We start from the raw sequence: 6,393 nt of genomic DNA, 5'->3' as shown, positions 1-6,393 counted from the left end.
GTACTTATATACAAATAAGTTTTTTTTTAAAGAACTCTCCATGCTTGTTTTTACAGTGTCTGCACCAATTTATATTCTCATTAACAGTGAATTAGGAGTCCCCGTTTTCTATACCTAAGCCAGCATGTGTTGTCAGTTGGTTTTTTGGTTGGATGGATGGATGGATGGATGGATGGATGGATGGATGGATGGGTGGGTGGATGGATGGATGGATGGATGGATGGATGGATGGATGGGTGGGTGGATGGATGGATGGATGGATGGATGGATGGATGGATGGATGGGTGGATGGATGGATGGATGGATGGATGGATGGATGGATGGATGGATGGATGGGTGGATGGATGGATGGATGGATGGATGGATGGATGGATGGATGGGTGGGTGGGTGGATGGATGGATGGATGGATGGATGGATGGGTGGATGGATGGATGGATGGATGGATGGATGGATGGATGGATGGGTGGGTGGATGGATGGATGGATGGGTGGATGGATGGATGGATGGATGGATGGATGGATGGATGGATGGGTGGATGGATGGATGGATGGATGGGTGGATGGATGGATGGATGGATGGGTGGATGGATGGATGGATGGATGGATGGATGGGTGGATGGGTGGATGGGTGGATGGATGGATGGATGGATGGATGGATGGATGGGTGGATGGGTGGATGGATGGATGGATGGATGGATGGATGGATGGGTGGGTGGATGGATGGATGGATGGATGGATGGATGGATGGATGGATGGGTGGATGGATGGGTGGATGGATGGATGGATGGATGGATGGATGGGTGGATGGATGGGTGGATGGATGGATGGATGGATGGATGGATGGATGGATGGATGGGTGGATGGATGGGTGGATGGATGGATGGATGGATGGATGGATGGATGGATGGATGGGTGGATGGATGGATGGATGGATGGATGGATGGGTGGATGGGTGGATGGATGGATGGATGGGTTTTTTATCTTGGCCACTGGGATAAGATGGAATCTCAAAACTGTTTTACTTTGCATTTCCCTAATTGTTAAGAATGTGAATAGTTTTTTAAATGTTTCTTCAACATTTTTATTTCTTCTTTAATGAACTCTGTGTTCAGATCTGTAGCCCATTCTAATTGATTGCATGTTTTTCTGACGGTTTCTTGAGTTCTTTACATGACCTAAATATAGTCTATCAGATATACAGTTGTCATAGATTCTGTCCCACCCTGTGGGGTTCTTCTATTCTTAAGCGATTGTTTCCTTTGCTGTACAGAGCGTTTTATGAGCTCTTATCTGTCAGTTGTCGACCTTAATTTCTGATCAGATGAAGTCTGATTGAGAAAACGCTTTCCTACATTTGTATCTCGTAGAGTACGACTGTTTTCTTCCAGCTGTTTTAGCAGTTCAGGTTCCACACAGAGGCATTTGACCTGTTTAGAGTTGATTTTCCAGGGTGATAGATACGGGTCTGTTTCATTCTTCTATGTTATGGATTGCTGTTTGTATTTTCTGCTCCCCCAAGAGGAGTGCCTGTACCACATGTAGATCTCTCCTGAGAGACACAGCCAGAATATGGCAAATACATAGGCAAATGTCAGCAGCAAACCACTGAACTGAGAACAGGACCCCCATTGAAGGATTCAGAGAAAGGACTGGAAGAGCTTGAAGGGGCTTGCAACTCCATAAGAACAACAATGCTAACCAACCAGAGCTTCCAGGGACTAAACCACTACCCAAAGACTCTATGTGGACTGACCCAGGGCTCCAACTACATATGTAGCAGAGAGGTAGTGTCTGTCTTTGTCTCTGAGGTGTGTTTCCTGTAGGCAGCAAAATGCTGGGTCCTCATTACATATCCAGTTCGTTAATCTGTGTCTTTTTATTGGGGAATTGAGTCCATTGTTGTTGAGAGATATTAAGGAATCGTGATTGTTGCTTCCTATTATATTCATATTTGGATGTGAGATTATGTTTGTATGCTTGTCTTCTCTTTGTTTTGTTGCAAAACTATTAGTTTCTAGCTTTTTCTAGGGTGTAGCTTGTCTCCTTGTGTTGGGCTTTACCATTTATTATCCTTTGTAGGGCTGGATTTGTAGAAAGATATTGTGTAAATTTGGTTTTGTCAAGGAATATCTTGGTTTCTCCATCTATGTTAATTGAGAGTTTTGCTGGATACAGTAACCTGGGCTGGCATTTGTGTTCTCTTAGGGTCTGTATGACATCTGTCCAGGATCTTCTGGCTTTCATAGTCTTTGGTGAGAAGTCTGGTGTAATTCTGATAGGTCTGCCTTTACATGTTACTTGACCTTTTTCCCTTACTACTTTTAATATTCATTCTTTGTTTTGTGAATTTGGTGTTTTGACTATTATGTGACAGGAGGATTTTCTTTTCTGGTCCAATCTATTTGGAGTTCTGTAGGCTTCTTGTATGTTTATGGGCATCTCTTTTTTTAGGTTAGGGAAGTTTTCTTCTATGATTTTGTTGAAGATATTTACTGGTCCTTTGAGCTGGTAGTCTTCAGTCTCTTCTATACCTATTATCCTTAGGTTTGATCTTCTCATTGATTCCTGGATTTCCTGTATGTTTTGGGCCAGTATCTTTTTCTGTTTTACATTATCTTTGACAGTTGTGTCGATGATTTCTATGGAATCTTCTGCTCCTGAGATTCTCCCTTCTATCTCCTGCATTCTGCTGGTGATGCTTGTATTTGCGGCTCCTTGTCTCTTCCTTTGGTTTTCTATATCCAGGGTTGACTCCGTTTGTGCTTTCTTTATTGCTTCTATTTCCATTTTTAATTCCTTCAACTGTTTGATTGTGTTTTCCTGGAATTCTTTCAGGCATTTTTGCGATTCCTTTCTGTAGGCTTCTACTTGTTCTCTAAGGGAGTTCTTCACGTCTTTCTTGAAGTCCTCCAGCATCATGATCAAATATGATTTTGGAACTAGATCTTGCTTTTCTGGTGTGTTTGGATATTCCATGTTTATTTTGGTGGGAGAATTGGGCTCCCATGATGCCATGTAGTCTTGGTTTCTGTTGCTTGGGTTCCTGGGCTTGCCTCCCGCCATCAGATTTTCTCTAGTGTTACTTTGTTCTGCTATTTCTGACAGTGGCTAGACTGTCCTATAAGCCTGTGTGTCAGGAGTGCTGTAGACCTGTTTTCCTGTCCTCTTTCAGCCAGTTATGGGAACAGAGTGTTCTGCTTTCAGGCGTGTAGTCTTTCCTGTCTACTGGTCTTCAGCTGTTCCTGTGGGCGTGTGTCCTGAGTCCACCAGGCAGGTCACTTGGAGCAGAAAAGTTGGTCTTACCTCTGGTCTCAAGCCTGTAGTCGCATCTCAGAGCCGGGTTTCAGCTCTCCATGAGGGCAGCAACCAGAAGGCCCTGCCCCGCCTTCGCTTGGGACCCTGTGCACAGGGGGCCCAAATGGCACTAGGCATTTTCCTCTAGAGTCAGAAATGTGGGCAGAGAGTAGTCTCCTCTGGCTTCCCAGGCATGTCTGCCCCTCTGCAGGTCTAGCTCTCCCTCCCACAAGATTTGGGTGCAGGGAGCTGTTTGACCGGGTCCCTTCAGATCCGGGTGGTGTCTGGACTGCAGTGTTGAGTGCCCCTATCTTCCTGTTCTCAGAGGCCTCATACAGTTTCCTCTTGGGCCAGGGATGTGGGCAAGGGTGGGTAGTACTACTGGCGGTCTCTCCTGCCCTGCAGTCTCAGGAGTGCCCACCTGTCAGGGCGATGAGCTCTCTCTCCCATGGGGTTTGGGAGCAGGGAGCTCTGGGCCAGGATCAGCGAGGTTCGGGCCCCAGCTAGAAACCGGAAGTGCTGAGTGTATCTGGTTTTATGGGGACTTCTTTGATCCACTTGGACTTGAGCTTTGTACAAGGAGATACGAATGAACCAATTTGCATTTTTCTATATGCTGACTGCCAGTGGAACCAGCACCATTTGTTGAAAATGCTCTTTTTTCCACTGACTGGTTTTAGCTCCTTTGTCAAAGATCAAGTGACCATAGGTGTGTGGGTTCATTTCTGGGTCTTCAATTCTGTCCCATTGGTCTATCTGTCTGTCTCTGAACCAATACCATACAGTTTTTGAAGGCACTCAGAGCTAGAGGTTTACTCTTAGCTTTTATTGTGTCCCATAAGTTAGGGTATACGGTGCCTTTCTTTTTATTAAATTCTAAAGTCTTTCATTCCTTTCTATATTTCTTTCTTGATCAAGTTATCATTGAGTAAATCACTGTTCAGCTTCCAAGTGTATGTGGGCTTTCTGTTGTTTCTGTTGTTATTGAAGACCAGCCTTAGTCTTTGGTGATCTGATATTATGCATGGGATTATGTCAATCTTCTTGTATTTGTTCAGGCCTGTTTTGTTACCAATTATATGGTCAATTTTGTAGATGGTTCCTGAGGTACTGAGAAGAAGGTCTATTCTTTTGTTTTAGGATGAAATGTTCTATAGATGTCTGTTCAATCCATTTGGTTCATAACTTCTGTTAGTTTCACTGTGTCTCTGTTTAGTTTCTGTTTCCATGATCTGTCCATTGATGAGAGTGGGGTATTGAAGTCTCCCACTATTGTGTGAGGTGCTATGTGTGCTTTGAGCTTTAGTAAAGTTTCTTTTATGAATGTGGATGCCCTTGCATTCAGAGCATAAATGTTCAGAATGGAAAATTCATCTTGATAGATATTTTTCTTTGATTAAGTGTCCTTCCTTGTCTCTTTTGCTAAAGTTGGTTGAAAGTCAATTTTATTCTATATTAAAATGACTACTCCAGCTTGTTTCTTGGGACCATTTGCTTGGAAAAAATTTTTCCAGCCTTTTACTCTTAGGTAGTATCTATCTTTGTCACTGAGGTGCATTTCCTGTATGCAGCAGATGCTGGGTCCTGTTTATGTATCCAGTCAGTTAGTCAATGTCTTTTTATTGGGGAATTGAGTCCGTTGATGTTAGGAAATAGTAAGGAAAAGTGATTGTTGCTTTCCGTTATCTTTGTTGTTAGAGGTGGGATTATGTTTGTGTAGATATCTTCTCTTGGGCTTGTTGAAAGAAGATTACTTTCTTGCTTTTTCTAGGGTGTACCTCCTTATGTTGGGCTTTACATTTATTATCCTTTGTAGAGCTGGATTTGTGGAAAAGATACTGTGTAAATTTGGTTTTGTCATGGAATATCTTGGTTTCTCCATCTATGTTAATTGAGAGTTTTGCTGGATACAGTAACCTGGGCTGGCATTTGTGTTCTCTTAGGGTCTGTATGACATCTGTCCAGGATCTTCTGGCTTTCATAGTCTCTGGTGAGGAGTCTGTTGTAATTCTGATAGGTCTGCCTTTATTTGTTATTTGACCTTTTTTCCTTACTGCTTTTAATATTCTTTCTTTGTTTTGTGCATTTGGTGTTTTATTATGTAACAGGAGGAATTTCTTTTCTGGTCCAGTCTGTTTGGAGTTCTGTAGGCTTCCCAGATGTTTATGGGCATCTCTTTCTTTAGGTTAAGGAAGTTTTCTTCTATCTTTTGTTGAAGATATTTAGTGGCCCTATAAGTTGGGAATCTTTGCTCTCTTCTATTCCTATTATCTTTAGGTTTGGTCTTCTCCTTTTGTCCTGAATTTCCTGAATGTCTGGGTTAGGAGTTTTGTATCTTGCATTTGCTTTGACTGTTGTGTCAATGTTTTCTATGGTATCTTCTGCCCCTGAGATTCTATGTTTTATCTCTTGTATTCTGTTGGTGATGCTTTCCTAGGTTTTATATCTCCAGGGTTGTCTCCCTTTGTGATTTCTTTATTGTTTCTACTTCCATTTTTAGATCCTGGATGGTTTTGTTCAATTCCTTCACCTGCTTACCTGTACTGGCCTGTATTTCTTTGAGGGAGTTATTTATGTCCTTCTGTCAACATCATGAGATGTGATTTTAAATCTATATCTTGCTTTTCTTGTCTGATGGGGTATCCAGGACTTGCTGTCATGAGAGAACTGGGCTCTGATGATGCCAAGTAGTCTTGGTTTCTGTTGCTTATGTTCTTGTGCTTGCCTCTCACTATCTAGTTATCTCTAGTGTTGCCTGCCTTTGCTGTCTCTGACTGGAGACTGTCCCTCTTGTGATCCTGATTGTGTCAGAACTCCTCAGGATCCAGCTGTCTCTGTGATCTTATGATCCTGGGAATTTCAGAACACCTGATCTTCAGGGTGTTAGAGCAGCTGGGAGTCTGGCTTCCTCTGGGTTTAGTGGTACTTGGTACAGAGCCAGTGCCCAAGGTCTGCTCTGGGCACTGGTCCAAAGCAGAAGGAAACCCGTGTCACTGGCTGGGTGGAACCTGCATCCCTGGATCCTGGGGGTCCCAGTTATTCCTGGTATTGGGGAAGTTGTTGTGGCCTCTCCTGTAATCCTGGGTGTTTCGGAGCACC

This window comes from Rattus norvegicus, chromosome 11 (assembly GCF_036323735.1).
Source record: "Rattus norvegicus strain BN/NHsdMcwi chromosome 11, GRCr8, whole genome shotgun sequence".
NCBI lineage: Eukaryota > Metazoa > Chordata > Mammalia > Rodentia > Muridae > Rattus > Rattus norvegicus.
The sequence above is the reverse complement of the archived record's forward strand: the minus strand, read 5'-3'. Positions refer to the sequence as shown.